The sequence below is a fragment of the Pinus tabuliformis genome, chromosome 9 (assembly GCF_031772625.1).
Source record: "Pinus tabuliformis cultivar Carrire ecotype Pingquan chromosome 9, CPIR1, whole genome shotgun sequence".
Taxonomy (NCBI): Eukaryota; Viridiplantae; Streptophyta; class Pinopsida; order Pinales; family Pinaceae; genus Pinus; species Pinus tabuliformis.
Window position 1 is genome coordinate 752,265,464 of NC_142307.1, and position 18,634 is coordinate 752,284,097.

At 38.7% G+C, this 18,634-nt stretch overlaps 1 pseudogene; it reads left to right on the plus strand.

Annotated features, from left to right (window-relative positions):
- The first annotated feature begins 1,783 nt into the window (after positions 1 to 1,783).
- The window catches only part of LOC149150878 (L-type lectin-domain containing receptor kinase S.4 pseudogene), a 119,401-nt pseudogene continuing 102,550 nt past the window's right edge, over positions 1,784 to 18,634 (plus strand).

Below are 18,634 nucleotides of genomic sequence, written 5' to 3' on the forward strand. Positions count from 1 at the left end.
AGGAAGAAGGGGAGGAAGAAGGCAAAGGGTCAACTTTAGGATCAACTGGAGGTTGATTTTGTCCAGTTGTAGGAATATTCAGTTGCGGGGCTAAGGAGGTTGAAAACAACCATACTGGCAAGCCGATGGTAAGTCCCGGAAGGTACAATGTAGCCATATAAGGAGCACCAATATTTTTGAAATGAGGAAAAGGACTAGGATTCCCATCAAAAGGAATTCCTTGATCGGTGGACTCCGGAGTTGTTGCCATATGTCTCAACCTAAGATCAACTAAGGAGTGATGTGGAGGATGTTATCTGTGGTCAATTAATTTATTTTAATCAAAATAAAATAACAAAACAAAAGAGGGATAATCTAGGCAAAAGGATTACCAAGCAACTGTGAACTGCAAAATACCTCCCGGCGAACCAAGAAGTATAGGCAGGCAATCTCCCCGAATGTTGTGTTTGTTGTATCACAGTATATAAGGCGGACGACTCGGTTACCTAAGGATGGATAGCAACCTAGTGTTGTCCTCCCATATATACCCGAAAGTACGTGGAGGCCAAATCCGTATTAGCATTGTCTAGAAATCGCACAGTGAGAGCATTCCTTTATACTTTACGTACTGTAACACCGCCCTATATACCCAAGGGTACATGGACGAGCTACAATATACTCATGTACGTGGAATGAGGTATGATCCAAAATGCATCTAACATAGACTTCTAAGTCTATGAATTTTCCTCACAAAGGAAAAATGAAATTCATTAGATGATTTTGAAAATAGTGTCATTTCATAGATTGTTTCATTCTGAATCCAACGCAATTTGAACGGGCCAAAATGGACTCCGGACGAAGGAGTTATTGTAGAAATAAGATTTGCCCAATGTCCTTAGAAAAGGAGGCATTTCTTATTAAATTTGGCCTAAGGGTTAATATTAGCCTTATGCGCAAAAAACATTTGTTAAGAGCTAAACCTTTATAAAGCGTGTTTTACATTGAAAAGCACGTGGGCAGTCTCAGCTAGGCAGATCAGAAGAATTTATATAAAACGAGTTAAAACCTTTTGAGTTCCGGAAGGAAGGTGGTAAACGGTATTTCGGGCAAGCTCCAGGTGGTAAATGGTACTAGAAGGGTTGAACCCGATTCCATACACTGGACGACACGTAGCAGGCCACAGGAGAGAGAAAACCGCTTTTTTGGGCAGGTAATCTCCGTGCAAGTGGGCCACCCGAAATGGCTGACAGCCGTTGGATTGGAGATCGTAGATCAACGGTGGAGATTGAGAGGACTACTTGATGTTTCAGGTTTAGTGCAAACAGTCGGATTAAAAGGTAAATTGATGGACCAGATTAAGTCACATCGCAATGAACCAAGGGAGAAGAACCAGGACCCATAGCTTAAAGACTTGAGACGAGAGCTTCCATCGTAGTCATCGGATGGATAAAAGGGATCAATGGTTGTGATTGGATCGACGATCGGTGAATCCCAAATAAAAAGGGTTGTTGACATATGCAACATGCAATTGGGCCGATAGCAATACGCTGATGCGGTCAGCGATAGGTGAATCCATAATACAAAGGGCCAATGCACATGCGATTGCGATATGCAATAAAGAGCGCGGACCCGATAAGTTTATAAGTGCAATTTCATATAATTTGAAATCCAGATTTACGGGATTTCTTTGTATTTCCGTGTATTTGGGTTTTTGGCCATACGCAATGCGATTTGCGATATTGCGATAGAATGACGGACCCAAGAGGATTATAGGGGCGATTGCATATATTTTGAGTTCTGGCTCATGGCTAATGAACGTGTTTTCATGTCTTTGCCTGTGTATTTCCATTATATTGCTATTTCAGGATTAATGGCAGGGGGAAGGCCAAACGACCAGGTTGCCCATGCCCGCCGGTTCATTCCAATTGCAAACTGCTTCTTTTATGGAATGATCGGTCTTCCATGTGTTAGGCGACTGTAACCAAATGGTTACAAAAACATAGAAAGAACGGAGAAAGAGGATTCCCAGAGGCATAGGTAGAGGAAAGCTCAGAGAGAAGTCAGAGAAGCTCAAGAAGCCCAGGGATGCTCAGTGAATACTCAGGAAGAGTAAGAGAATGTTGAGTGATGCGCAGAGGCAGTCTGCGGAGTGAGGAAGGCTCGGTGCAGCGTAAGAGTTGATCAGAGCCAAACAGAGAGCCTAAGAGCCGCAGATCCAGAGCGCTTGACAGAAAGAGCCACCAGAGGTTGGAGGGAGAGCCTCAAAGCCAAAGAGCTCAAAGCAGACTTCTAAGAGCCATGGAGTTGTAATGAAGTTCAGAGCAACAAAGAGATCAAATGATCAAGCTATTACTAATGTCCGATGTGTGCTGAAGATAGCAGAAGGGGTTCCAGAGACAGTAAAAGAATTCTAAGGTAGTTGGTGCAAGCTAGAGTTCAAGATAGCTCATAGCACTAATTGAAGGAGTCTAGTCCAGAGAAGCCTATATATGTCTATAGAGTAAGGACAGCCAGGGGTAAGATGGTATTCTAATCCCATAGGTACAGTTGTAAACCTATGGAGTTGAGTGTGGAGCTTGTAAAAGAATTCATTCATAATCCCAAAGAGCCTAATCGATTTGATTAGAGCTCAAGGAGACGTAGCCCAAGATATCAAGGTGAGCTCCATATTATATTGTTGTCTCATTTGTTTGATTATTTGCTGCATTGTATTTACTGTTATGTGTGTTTTATATCAGCATAGGCAAATGTACATAAGCACTTGAACAGTCTAAAAACAAACACAAGCGTACAGCTATTTCAAGTTCTTTTAATTCCGCAGATTATCAATCATAAGCATAGATCTTGGAAATTGTTTAACCTTTGGAGTGGGAGAGGTTATTGTAAGCTGACAAGAAGCCTTTAGGTCCCCATTTTAGATCAAGGTATCACACTCGAAATGTATCGTAGACAAGCTAGCAACAGTTGCTATGTTTTACGACGCCGGAACACGTCTCTAGCCTAGAACCTCTAAATGTTTTGCGTTAGATGACAATGATCCATTAGGTTAATTGAGGTTAATTTTAAGTTGATCTTGATTAAGAATTTTCGTTTCAAGGTTCACAGCGTGATGTATGTTTGCAATTCCTAGAATGCAATTAATATGAGAAACATTATTTCATTCAATTAACAATGAAAACTACAGCCAGTAAGGAATAGAGCAATCAGATCTTTGACAAAGAGCAAAGAGCACACCTAATGCAATTTCCCTAGTTGTTCCTATCAAGCATTCACAAACTACAATATGAAAAATGCAAGTTTTTCTTTTAAGTCCCTTTAGTGTTTAGATGAAAAAAAGGAAACTAATGCACATACAATCAATCAATCTTTTGCAAGAAACGAAGACTTTACCACAGTTCCTTTTCGAAAGAAATGAAGACTTTACGACACTTCCTTTTCAGAAAAGATTAATTGACTATTAGCAAACTTTGATAATGAATTGATAATGATAAAGAAAACTCTTAAGAAACACTAAACAATCAAGGCCAAAGTAAGGCTAGGAAGAGAAATACAAATTGATTTCAGAGATACAACAATCATTGATCTTTCAGCAAGCAAAAACAGAAGGAAATTTGGGAAAAATCAAGTCAAAGGTGGGATTTTTGACCTAAGGAGGATCAGCGCAGCCCTGAATGGGAGACAGTGCGCTTCAGAGCACTGTCCTCAAGCCAAGGGTGCTCTGCAGCACTCTGTCTCCTGACCAAGCCTATGTTGGTGCCAGAGAGGCCATTATATGGGCTTTCAAGCACAATTTTTACCAAAAAACACTTCAAAAATGGTTTAAACAAGATCAATGGAAGCAAGTAAAGTCTACTAGGGTGTACTAGGATGAAGGTAAACTACCCGGAACGATGATCGTTCCCCAGTGGAGTCACCAATTTGTTATGTGGAATTTTGCATCTACGGATAAACATAATTTCCCTAGGTGGGTAGCTACACCTAGAACAACAGATTTAAAGTGCTTAACCTTTTTCTATAGAAGATAAATAAGACAAGGGACCTACTTTTTATCTTTCGCTTTCCCTTTGTCTCCTTTGTTTGACTCCCATCGCTCCTTCTCGAACTTAATCCGCTCGACAAGTACCTGCAATCATGAACAGAAGACAAAAACCAATCAAAGCAAGAGACCCATCTACTATAAGAAAATGGAATTGAAAGCATTTGCACATATAATCATCATATATAAAGACAAGAATATGGGGAAAAGGTGTAAACAACTTTATTAAGTAGAAGGAATAATTACAACCATGAAGTCCGATCCATTGTCACACTTCCAGCTTGGGTTCTAACCAACATCACATCAAAAGCACAACACTCTAGCAGCATAACAATACTTTCTTACAATCTCAAACCTCACACCAACAGTATCTCCTTTCAAATTCTCAAACTCTAGCCCCTGATCACTTAGATGAGTGCTCAATTTATAGGAAAATGGATGTTTGGTCATAAATGAGGGTATTGAATTGCCTTCTAAACATAGAGTTAGTTTCCATGGAGGAAGGGATGAGAGGATAGGAGGTTACTTAACTCATTCCATATCCAATTTCGAGTTCATAGAGATGATAAGTGTGGGAATCTTCTAGAAAGGTCCAGAAGATAAGAATATTCCCAGAACCCTATGAGGATTTCGCTCAATCTCGCCTAATGCAGGTCAAAGTGGGCCTAGGTGCTCTGAAATGCACTCTGACATGGGCCTACCTGCACTGAAGTGCACTTACCCCTGACCAAGGCTGTGTTGGTCCCTCAAGGAGGAATTTTTGGAGGGATTCAGGCCAAGAAATGCTTAGGGAAGGAGGCATCCAAAGTGATGACTTGTCTAGGGCATGTAGCAATTGAATTAGGGTTTGATGAGCCCTAAAAGTACTAATCTGAATGATGGGAGTGATGTGCCCAAATAGACCTATAATAGATTGTGCCTATTGTTGCATCTGACGCGTCCGTAGAGATGTGAAAGGGCAACTCCCAGTTAGGTACACATAATACTGGTGTCGTCGAAGCTCATTTCTTCAAATCTATCAAAGTTGTGTCACATTTATCAGACCATTTAAAGTCAACATTTCCTATTAAAGCATATAAAGGCACAGCAATTTGTGAATTTTTTTTTAAAAAACCTATGATAATAACCTGCATATCCAAGGAAGCTACGTACCTCCATCTGAGTACAAGGTGTAGGTAGTAGGAAAATTACCTGTATCTTTGTTGGATCTACCTATATCCCAGCTGCAGAAATGTAGTGTCCTAGGATTACGCCTTTTTTCATCATCATGTGACACTTGACATTGCTTAAACACAACCTGGTGGCGATGCATCATTCCAAAACATTTTCTAATGTCTATAGCACTTGATCAAAGTCGTCCCCATATGGGGTAAATTCATCCATGTAAACTTCAAGTCCTTCATTTATCATATCAGCAAAAATGCTAAGTATGGCCCTCTAAAACGTCGTTGGGGCATTGCATAAACCAAAAGGTAACACTCGGTAAGAGAATGTACCCCAGGGGAAGGTAAAGGTGGTTTTTTCTTGGTCTTCAGGGGCGATTTGGATCTGATTGTAGCTGTTGACGCCATCTAGAAAAGAAAATAATTGTTTTCCTGCTAGTGTATCAAGGACTTGATCAATAGATGGAAGAGGGAAGTGATATTTCTGTGTGGCCTTATTCAATTCCTGATAATCCACATAGATATGCCACTTCCCATTTTTCTTGGGAACAACTACCAACGGAGAGACCCACTTTCTATCCGAAATAGGGTAAATGAAGTTCACATCCAGCAGCTTTTGTAACTCTTCCTTTACAATATCTTTGCGATGTGGATTCAATCTCTGCCGAGGTTGTCGGATAGGACGAGCATCATTTTCGGTGTAGATATGATGCGTACATAACTGTGGGTATATGCCCTTCATGTCTAGATAATCCCACGAAAAATCCCCTTTATATTTTTGCAGAACTTGAATGAGCTTTTGTTGTTGGTCATTGTCTAGGCTATCATTAATGTTTAAAATCTTGTCTGGTTCAATTTCAACAGGCTTGCTGTTATGAACGACAATTGTCCGGATATGTTGATCATCACTATTTTTCAAAGGGTCTTCTGAGGCTTCATTTTCAAGAATTTTCTTTAACATTTGACATTTGACATTATTCATATTCGCTGGTTGATTTATAAAGTTATTGATTACATCGTCTTCAATCTGATTCTTGAATTTAAGGACCTCTGCTATTGTAAGTGGTGAACGAATTCTTTCTTCCAGGTATGAGGGTGGTTGTTTATGTAGTTTTACAATGGGTAGACTTGGTTTGGCAGGAGGATATACAACAAAAAAAAAAAAAAATTACAACATCCCCCTTAGAAATGGTCATGCTGCCCTCTTGGCAACCTATATAAGCATCAATGGTTTCCAACCAAGGTCAGCCCAAAATTAGAGGTGCCCATCTAATCAACTTTTTGGGTTTATGACGAGAAAATATACTGGATACTCCCATGAATCAACAGAAACCGTAATATCCTGTAAAGTTCCCTATGGTCTTACCACCGAACGATCAACAAGTTCTAGCAGGGTGGTGGTTGGTTCCAGAGTTGTAATGCCAAGTGTCTTATAGGTTTCTGTTGTTAATATGTTAATAGCTCCACCCAAGTCAACTAGTGTGTTTGGAAAGGAGCGCCCATATATTTGGACTGTAACTATGGGATTCCTAGGGTCTTCATATTCTATCGGTGGTTCCTCGCCCAAAAGCAGATCAAACAAGGTCCCTACAACATGAACAGTGGGTGGAGCTTTTACTTTCCTCACAAACTTTTTCACACATAGCTCTTTAATTGTTTTAGCATAAATAGGAATATCTTGGATGGCCTGGAGGAGAGGAATTTTAATGAAAATATTTTTCAGTTCCCCTACGAGATCAAATTCTAGATAAATAACTGATTTAGGTATTGTTAATCTTTCAGCGAATGGGGGAGAACTGAGTTTTTCAGGATCTTTATGCTCAACTTTTTCTTCTCCTTGTTTTATTCCTGTGTCAATCACAGTCGATGGTGTATGTACAAGTGGGGTTTCTAACTCAATTGGTGGTTGGTCTCTGTCTTCCTCGGGAGTGATGACGCATCCTGACCTTAGTCTAAGTTCATTTCATTCTTTTTGTTTGGTCTCATAGTCTGAGTTTTCAACAATTTGCACCAGTTGAACTGGTCTGTTATTGGGGTTTGGATTATGTTGAGCTAGTAGTTGGGGACGTAGAAGGGGTTGAGGATTTTGTGGTAATGGATATGGGGCTGATAATGTAGGTTGAGGATGAGTACCTGTCCCCATACTCGTATTAGTTATCCCTAAAGGTCGCTGCCAATTCGAAGACCAGTTCGAATTTTGTGGAGTAGAGTCAGGCCACTGCGATGGATATGGACTACTTTGCCAAAAAGGAGTAAAAGGAGAATTCAGCTAACCATTACCCGAAAAGGATTAAGTTGGCCAAGGTGACATAGGAAATGGTTGGGACTTCCAATTTGAGAAAGGTGATTTACCTTACCATGCTGCTTTAGAATTCTGCTGCTGATTAAATGACGAAGAAGAAAAGAAATTAGATGTATCTTGTGACGTACCTATGGGTCGGCCTTGCCACTGTCGACGCTGGTTCATTAAGTATATTGGTTTTGTCTCCTCTTCTGCTTCTTTAAAAACTTCTTTCAGCCCTGGAAGTGATGGACATTGCTCAGTGGCATGGTCCTTGGTGCAGATAGCGTAGGTATGGAACATGTCCAATGGACACTCCCGTTGGCTATGCTTCTTCCGGCAATGTGGGAAAAAATGGCCAAGTTCTATTCTTTTAAGGCTTGTTTTGGCCTGTAGGACGTCTAACTGCGTTGTAAGGGTGCCCAAGATGTCTGTCTTAATGTCTTCCAGGAGGTTACCGATTTCCATTCTTGTTACGCTTCCACTATGTGGTTTGCTTCCTCTAGTCACAAAATATTGGCTTACTGACTTGGTGTGTGTACTACCTCATGAACACTTGATACACGAGCGAACGATTTCATCATAAAACTCTTGACAAATGTCTTCCTTCCCCATCAAAGTTAGAGTTTCTATCCATTCTTCTTTCATTCCCTTGATTAAAATGGATCTCAGGACTTCTTTTGGTAATGTGGAGTGAGGGGATATCTGCAAATTGTAGTGAAACCTTTCGACATATTCTTCTAGAGTTTCATTATCCTTTGTAAACATCCTAAAGGTTTCATCTTTCAATTCCCTAGTCCTACAATAGTCCTGATATTTTGTGAGAAAAGAAGTTTTCATGTCATCCCAAGAGTTAATATTATGTCCACCTAAACCCATGAACCACCTCAAAGCTACTCCTTTTAGAGTAGAAGGGAACAACTTTAATTTTTGAGGGTCAGTGGTATAATTGTATCCTCTACACAAGATGTCAAACTCGAATAAGAAGGCGTTTGGATCCTCTGTGGTCATCCCATGAAAGGTTGGGATGTTTTGCAAGGGAATAGCTTTCATCGGGGCATTGGCTACTGGGTCAACTATGGGGTATTCCAATGTTGAGGTCTGACCTTGAGGTACTTGGTTTTCCATTTGGTCGAAAATGTGCCAATATCCTTCAGGGATTTCAGGGGATGCTATTCGAGTAATCGGAGGATTCTCAATCCAAGTTGGTTTTGCAGCACTACCCAGATATGGGATCACAAGAGATCCTAATCCAGACAACTGTGGCCCTACCTTAGCAGTTCCATTGGTTTCTCCCTCTCCTTCTCTTAAGTTTCATGATTTTCCCTCTTGTAAAGGATTAGAATGTAAATTTTTTGTAACCTGAAAGCTCTGTTCAGATCCTCCAATTTGGCTATGAATCTCATCATAGGCTGTAGATGGTGAGCCTGATGCCTAAGGGATTACAGTAGGGATTTTTCCAGATACATTGTGGAATCCTATTGATGCCTGAGACTCTGCTTTTCTTATGATTTTGTCTATAAAAGTTGATCTCGCAAGGTTCACCGATCCCTTGGGTTTTGTGGGTTAGGCGGGGGGTTCTGATCTTTTTCTATCATTTTATTCCTAGTCATTCATAAAAAAAGAACCCTACTCCTATTTAACCTCTATGCATTTGCTGAAAAGCAGGCTAATGAGCAACCACTTTACTTTTTGACTATGCAGGTTCTTACCTCCCGTTTTTAAAACCCAATTCTTTTATAGCAAAAATAAAAAGAAATCACTTTGAAACACTCTCCCCGGCAACGGCGCCAAAATGTTGGTGTACTAAGATGACTATTTAAAAGCAATCTTAATACCTACATTAATCATCAACCTAGGGCAAGTTTGTTTATTTCAAGAGTGCTCAACATTGTATATGCAAGTGAATTTAGAGGCTAATTCACAATGAAATGATTTAGAATCTTTGCAATGTGGGCTAACATCTAATTCTCAAAGTTCAATCCAAACAATTTTGAAAGAAATCTCTAAAGCACTTTTCAAATCTACTTAATCTACTCTGCAAGAAACTGTATCAGAAAACAATTAAAAGGAATCACTCTTAGCAATCTAACTACAATTGACACTAATTCATATGGTATGAAGGAAAGCTACAACAATTGAACAGCGAGTAACTATGCAAACATCTCATGGAAAGCAATCAACTACAAGCTTGAGATCTATGGTAATACTACTTTAGAATGAACAACATCGAATGCTTAAATTAACATAATCAATTTGATAAAGATTATCACACAAATGTAACACATGGTCAGATCTAGAATCTAGTCTGAACAGCAAAAGCAAATCATAATCATTAATCCTCACAGCAATCGAAATAGTGTTAATTTCACTAGCTAACAGTAATAAATGATTATAAGAATAAGCAGAAATAAATATAACACAATTAAAGTAGTAGATCTCCTATCAACTAGGCCCAAAGTCTCCAGAAGTCACTACTGTAAGATATTCAGAATATGATTATAGATGAAACATGGTCTTCTTCATTAAACTATTAATAGAGTTACAGCATCACAGTAATGAAAGTATTCTGTGTCCAAAAAGAATAGTTACAATCTTAAAATTCCTAACTAGCTGTTCATTTCGCCTGATGGCTTTATATAACTTTTGGAAAGATAAATGGATAGAAGTGAATCCTCAGGATCAGGAGATCCTGAGGATTTCACAACCATCAATCTGATTTCATCACAGAATAGAATTGATCCTCCTAGTCTTCCGCTGTCCTCCATAATTGAGACGCTTGTCCTTTTCCTTTCTTGGTTGTTGTTGTTCTGTCGTTTGAACAACAATTGTTCAATTCGCGTCCCTGCATATAAAGATAACGAAAGTTAGTTTTTCATGCCCAGATTTACCCAATTTGTTAATAATCGATTTTATCCAGCTTCTGCTATTGTTTCTTCTATATTTATTCCTAAAACGAAAATAAATACATAAAGACAAATGATTAATTAGGCTAATATGAGGATAAAACATACCTTTTCCATGGCCCAACGCTGGTAACTTTGGGAAGAGATCATTTTAAAAATTTGTTCAAAGCTCGAGAGGCAGCTTCAATTGTCGAGGTCATTCAGGTGGCTCATCTCTTCCCTAGGTATGGAGAGGAGGAAGAAAATGATTTATTAATGTCGCTTGTAATGAAAGGAGAAGTCAAAGGTGTTATAAAATCGGTACAAAAATACAAGAGCTCAGGGCCTGATGGCTGGACTATGGAATTATTCCAACTTTTATTTGATTTAATAGGGGAAGAGATTGTAGGGGTGGTGGAAGAATCCAGGATTAGGGGTTATATCCATGAGCCTTTCAATATTACTTTTTTGGCTTTAATACCTAAATCAGATGACCTTGCATCATTTGAGGAGTTCAGGCCTATATCCCTCTGCAATTTCATCTATAAAATCATTGGTAAAATTATTGTGATCCACCTGAAGCCAATCCTTTCTAGAAACATCTCTAAGGAACAATTTGGGTTCCTTGATGGCAGACAGGTCCATCAAAACCATCAGAGTTTCCCAGGAATCTATGCAGAATATAAAGAAAAGTAAAATAAAATGCCTAATAGTCAAAATTGATCTGTCAAATGTGCATGACAAGATCAACGGGTTATATTTATGGCTCCTAATGACTCACCTAGGCTTTAGTATTGGCTTCATCAGCTAGGTTATGGGTTGCATATCAAATGTGACTTTGTATGTTCTCATAAACGGGGCAGTCTCACACTTTTTCCACAGTCAGAGAGGACTTATCTACGGATGCCCTATGTCTCCTCTTTTGTTCTTATTGGAAGCAGAAGGACTAAGTCATTTGATCCTGGTTGCAAAGAGGAGAGGTGATTTAAAAGGAATTGAAATAGAAACAAATATGTTTATTACTCATTTTTTGTTTGTGGATGATATCCTACTTTTCATTAATGTATCTAGGGATGATGTTCAATAGCTAAAGTTCTCTTTGGACCTATTCCTCTAGGCAAGTGGGATGTGCATTAATGCTCAGAAATCCTCAATAGTACATGAAGGATTTGCGATGAATGAGATATGAAATTACCTTGATTCTCTCCTTCGATATAAAGACAATGGGGGACGACTTTAAATACCTTGATTTCCATTTAAATCTAGATTCCTATAGGAAACATGATTGGAATTGGTTGTTGGAAAATTATGAGAAATGTATTAAACTATGGAGATTTAAGTGATTCTCAAGAGCTAGTAGATTAGTACTCATTAAATCAGTTCTTATTATTATCCCTTTATATTAGATTGCTCTCACCTGGGTTCCAAAAGGAATACTATTCAAAATAAGGAAATTGTGTAGCTATTTTCTATGGGCAGGTGTAAAGGAGGACGTGGTTCTTCCCTGGGTAGCTTGGGACAAAATTTCTTGACCCAAGGCCTGGGGAGGATGGGGTATAAAGGAACTCCAATCTTTTGCATCATCATTGGCAGCGAAATCGGGGTGGCGACTGTTGACTATGGATAATTTGTGGACTATTGTGGTAAAAAGGAAGTACATCGACCCAATTCCTATTGATGAATGGATGTGCAGGGTCGATAAAAAACCCTCAAATGCATCAGCAATATGGAAGGCAACTATAGACTCCTTCAAAATCATGGAAGATGGTCTTGCCTGGCACGTAGGTAATGGAGGAAAGATCAGAATGGGAATTGATCCTTGGGTGGGATGCAATGAGGCCTTTGTACTTTCAAGGGATATTTTGGACTTCCTCAATGCCCAAGCCATTTTGTTCCTGAATCATATAGAAAAAGTTGAAATATCAACTAAATGGCATTAGGGATGGAAAACTGCAGAGGATCTTTTACAATGGGAAGAAGAGTGGCATATGTACATAAGAGAGATGCAATGCACAAATGTTAGGATCAGGGATAGTCTAGAATGTATTCGATGGGTACATCCTCCTTCTGGCCAATACACCCCAAAATTTGGATATAGCTTATTGATGGCCTGAAAAGCATGGGGGGTGCAGGACTGGTGGTGCAAACTATTATGGAAAATGAAAGTTCCAGCAAAAGCAAGACTATTCTTCTGGTGCATCCTAAAGAATAAATTTCCCACTTTTGATAACTTACAGAAGCGGAAAAACATGGTTGGGGATAGTGTATCTTGTGCAAAAATGTCGAAGAATCTGTTAGCAGCTTATTTTTAAGATGCTCTTTCATCACCAAGATTTGGGAGTCCACTTTGAATCTATTGGGGATAAGATTAACCTGGAATGGGGAGAGTCGTGGGGAAGCCTGGAAAACCTAGTGGAATTCAGTGTCAGAATAAAACTTAAGAAACATACCTTTGATCATTTCTTAGGGAATATGGCCAGCAAGAAACAAAGGCATCTTTTAGGATCTTTCAAATTCTCCCTATTCTGTTGCAGTAGAATGTGCTTCGATTTTTGTTCTTATACCTGTTACTACTCCATCGCAGAACTCAGGGATCATCCATGAAGAATAGATCAGACCTACTATGCCTTGGGCATACTTTGATGGTGCCTCTGATGCAAAACATAGTTGTGGGTCAGGGATAGTAATTCACATAAATGAAAACAGATTTTACAAAGCTTCTGTGGGACTCAGAAAGGGAACAAACAATTACGCTGAATTACAATCTCTAAAATTATTAATGTGTTAGATTAAACAGTTGGGATTGGTTTAGTGCAAATTTTTGGTGACTCATTGCATGTTATGAATTGGTTCAACAACATGCAGAGATGTCAAAATCATATATTGATTCCACTCTTAGAAGAAATATTTCAATTAAAAATGACTTTTGATCATATATATGGTTTCCATATCTACAGGGAGCATAATACAATAGCATACCTCCTTCCTAAGGATGGTCTATAACAGGTTCTAGGCATATGACATATAGCAGAACGTGAAGATGGAAGGATCCATGTGTCGAATCAACAACCATACAATCTCTAATCTGGCCTGACTGGTTTTTTCATCATATATCAACTCATATAGTTCTGCGGTTTTAGTGGATACTTGTTTACTGAAACTTTCAGTTATTTTTGTATAAACAGTTTCTTTGTTATGAAACCAGCTCAAGAAAAGATAGAAAAGATAGATCAACGCCTTAGAATTCAGCCTCTTCGAGGGGGCAACCTCCTTTACATTACATAAATGAACAATTCTTGGATGATTCAAATGACAAAACCTCCTTTCTATATATAAGAGTCTAAGGAGTCACAATATAATCCAGCCGACCTAACAATAATACTATAAAGCCACAAAAATAACAATAGAGGGATTCTATGGGGCACAGAAATAACAATATGGGGGTAATAGGGGCACAACAATATAAATAAGGGGTATAACTACAATAGTAATGGGGTAATCACTAGTATTATAGGGACCCAACATGCCCCTCTCCTTCAAAAAAGTGTTGTCCTCAACGTTGAGTAGTTCTGGATACTTCTGCATAAAATTCTCATCCTCCCATGTGGAATCTTCAACGGATAAGTTCTTCCACTTGATAAGATACTCTGAAATTGATTGATTTCGTAGCTGTCGAGTTCTTGTTTCTGTGACTGCTTCCGGTTCCAATATAATTTTTCCTTCCTCGTCAAGTTCTAACAATATTGTTTGAATTGGGAGCTTGTCACCTATAACCTTCTTTAGACATGAAACATGGAAAACTGGGTGCAATCGAGAAGCTGCAGGAAGCTCCAATTTGTATGCCATAGTACCAATCTTTTGCAACACCTTGTACGGACCATAATACTTTGGTGATAATTTATTATCCTTCTTAGCTTGCTTTAGGGACATTTTCTTATATGGTTGTAGCCGTAGGAATACCCAATCACCTACATCAAAACTTCTTTCACTGCGATGTTGATCTGCCTGTTGTTTCATTCTATTTTGTGCCAACACGAGGTTATCCTTTAAGAGTTGGAGGACTTGTTGTTGATGTTCGATGTGATGTTCCACTGCCTGAACCTTAGAATTTTCTCTTAAATATGATGTGATGGATGGTGGTTGATACCCATAAAGTGCCATAAATGGGGTCATTTTTGTTGCTGTATGGAAGGAAGTGTTATACCACCATTCAGCCAGAGGCAACCGTTTGACCCAACCATTTGACCCATTGTGTCTGTTTATCATATACAAAGCAACGAAGATATCCTTCCAAACATTTTTACTATCTCAGTTTGCCCATCAGATTGAGGATGATAAGATGAGCTATGAGCTAACTGAGTACCAAGACAAGAAAATAATTCTGTCCAAAAATTTCCAGTGAAAATGGGATCTCTGTCACTTACAATAATCTTTGGGTTTCCATGTAGCTTTTGAACTGTTTCCATAAATGCAGTAGAAACTGTACTGGCTTTAAATGGATGTGATAATGCACAAAAGTGTGCATACTTGGTAAGTCTGTCAACTACCACCATGATGACACTCTTTCCCTCAGACTTGGGTAAACCTGTGATAAAATCCATTGAAACCTCCTCCAAACGTTGGCTTGGAATGGATAAAGGTTGTAATAGACCCGGTGTCTTAATTGTTTCAACTTTATTTTGTTGGCAAACCAAACATTCCGCCACAAACTTTTGAATATCTGATTTAAGGCCATCCCAAAAAAATTCCTTCTTAACCCTGTGGTAAGTTTTTAAAAATCCTGAGTGCCCTCCTAAGGGAGAAGTGTGCAATTCCATAAGAATCTTTTGTTTTAGCTGGGAATTCTTACAGAGGTATAAGCGATCTTTGTACCATAACGAATCATTTTGCCAGCTAAATGTATCAGAAGTACTGGAATCTTGTTGTAGCTTTCGAATAAGTGCCCACACTTCTTCGTCATTCTTCCATTCCTCCCTTGCTTCGTTTATCCAATCTGGTTGGATAATAGAAATGGCACACAACAATGCTTCCACATCCTCATCCTTTCTTGAGAGTGCATCTGCCACCACATTTTGCTTCCCTTTTTTGTAGATGATTTCAAAGTCATAACCCAACATCTTTGTGACCCACTTTTGTTGCTCTTCAGAGGATAATCTTTGTTCTAAAAAGTATTTAAGGCTATCATGATCCGTTTTTACCTTGAAGTGTCTTCCCATTAGGTAGGGTCGCCATTTCTTAAGTGCATGGAGTATTGCCAACATTTCCTTCTCATAAATAGCTTTGCTTAAAAACTTTCCCTTGATTGGACGACTTTCAAAAGCAATGGGTCTTTCATCTTGCATTAGAACAGCACCAATTCCATTTCCTGAAGCATCACATTCCACAATAAAGGTTTTTGTGAAGTCCGGTGTAGCTAAGACCAGTGCTTGGCACATTGCCTCTTTAAGATGTTCAAAGGCCTTTGTTGCTTCCGGAGTCCATGAAAATGAATCTTTCTTCAATAATGTTGTTAGAGGTGCTGCTATTCTCCCATAATTCTTAACAAACTTGTGATAATACCCTGTCAACCCAAGAAATCCTCGCAGATGCTTTATGGATGTGGGGATTTTCCATTCCTTAATGGCTTTAATTTTGCTAGGGTCTACCTTAACTCCTTCATGAGATACAATATGACCCAAATATTCCACCTCCTGGACTCCAAAGAAACATTTGGATCTTTTTGCATATAATTGTTTCTCCTCCAATAGTTGTAGCACCCTGTCAACATGTTCAACATGATCCTTCCAAGACTTGCTGTAGATTAGTATATCATCAAAAAATACTAACACAAATTTTCTAAGGAATGGTTTGAAAATTGAATTCATCAAACCTTGAAATGTTGAAGGTGCATTGGTAAGGCCAAAAGGCATGACCAAAAATTCATAATGACCCTCATGAGTTCTAAATGCCATTTTTGGAATGTCTTCAATCTTCATTCTGATTTGATGATATCCCGAACGAAGATCCAACTTGGTGAAGTAAATTGATCCATGCAATTCATCCAGTAATTCATCAATGACAGGAATGGGGAACTTATCTTTAATAGTGAGCTTGTTGAGCTCCCTATAATCCGGACACATGCGCCATGATCCATCCTTCTTGTGCACCAATACTACTGGAGCTGAGAAAGAACTTTGACTCGGTTGAATTATACCAGCCTCTAGCATTTCTGCAACCATACGTTCAATTTCACTTTTTTGGACATAGGGATATCTGTACGGCCTGATGTTTGGAGGAACACTTCCTGGAATCAGATGAATAGCATGATCATGATCACGCATAGGTGGGAGACCTTTGGGAGTCTCAAATACCTTGGAATGATTGTCCAGGACTTTTTGGAGATCTGGAGAAATAGATGATTCCAATGTGGAAACATCTAGCGAACATAATTGTGCAATTACACCTCTTTGCTCCTTTTTTAAAAGCTTTGTCATGCCATTAGAGCTGATTATCTTTCCTGGTTTCCCTGCAATACCCCTTAATTCAACTTCCTTTCCTTCCGTAGAAAATTTGATGAAAAGTTCTTGAAAATTAAAAGCTATTGTACCCAAGGATTGTAGCCATTGGACTCCTAGTACAACATCAACACCTCCCATTGGAATGGAAAGCATTGGGCTAGTCAATACATATTCTCCCATAGATAGCTTGATATTATGGCACTTTCCAGAGCAATTTTTTGTTCCTCCATTTGCAATCATCACTTGACACTCTGGTGCTGGATATAGGAAGCAATTCAATTCTTTTGCTACCCTACAATGAATAAAATTGTGGGTGCTTCCTGAATCAAACAACACTATTACCTTTTTCTTCTTGATTTGTCCTTCTATCTTGATGGTTTGAGGAGTGGTAATTCCCGCCAATGCATTACAAGATATGGTCGGATTTATTTGTTCTTCATCTAGGCTTTTTTCCTGGAGTATATCCTCTTCTTTTGACCTTTCTTGCTCATTTTCTTCTTCCTCTTCACAATCTATGTAGAATAATTTCTTCTTGGCACACTTATGACCTTTTGTGTATTTGCTATCACAATTGTAACAAAGCCCTTTTGCTCTTTTTTCTTCCAATTGTTGTGGTGTCAACCTTGTAGGTTGTGGAAGACTAGGGGCAACAACACTTCCGTCTTTATAGTTGTGAGTGGTATGCTTCCTAGTTGCCATAATTTTGCTTTCCATTTTTCTTGCTAACCTGAATGCCTTCTCTAATGAATCAGGTTCCCAAAGGCGAACATCATGTTGGATATTATCCTTTAAAGACCCTATGAACACATCAATCCTATGCTCCTCTGGAATATCTTTTACCCTTATGTTCAATTTTTGGAACTCCTCAATGTGCTCCATTATTCAACCCTTTTGTTTGAGACTTATCAATTGGCTAAAAAAAGTGTTGCTTTTTGTATCCTCATAATGTGCTATCAATTCTTCCATAAAAATTGCCCAAGTGATAAATTGTTTACGAGAACAAAGCCATTGATACCATACAAACTGATTTGGTTCCAAATATACAGTTGCCATACATACCTTTTGTGCGTTTTGTACATTATTGAGATCGAAGAATTGCTCCATCTGTAATATCCATGTGGCGGGATCCTTGCCATCAAACTTCCTCAAATCGATTTTTCGAATATGGTGATTCTTCGATCCAACATTAGCGTCTATGGAATCATGATTAACATTTCTTTTGTTCTCATCATGAGTTTCCTTTACTACCTTTTCACCATTAGTAAGTATTTCTTGTAGAAAATTTGTCAAATCTGTCTTCAAATCTGCCATGCCTGTCTTCAAATTTGTGTTCAAATCTATCTTCAAATTGTCCATCTTAGCTTCCATGCCATTCATCTTAGTTTCCACACCATTTATCTTAGCTTCTATTAACTTTTGTGAGCGTGACATTTGTTGCACTTGTTCTTGTAATTTTGATATATCATGTAGCATTTCTTCCTCTTCTTCATGAGTCATGCTAGAGCTTTCAGGCTCCTTACTAGGTGTTTGCATTTTCTTTCCTTGGGGCATCAATTACCGATAATAATGCTCTATTATGCCCTTTGAATTCCTTCAAAATAAATTTTCAAACCAAGCATAAGCAAAAATTTAAAAAAAATCTACACACCTTTTTTCACTTTGTAGGAGCTCGATATTGCCTCTAATGTATCTCTGTACTTTCCAATCATCTAGTTCTGAATTTTTGACCTGTAGTAGCTCTCTGTTTCCTCTTTCCAATGCCACCAGTCTGATCCAAATTGGATTCTCCAAGA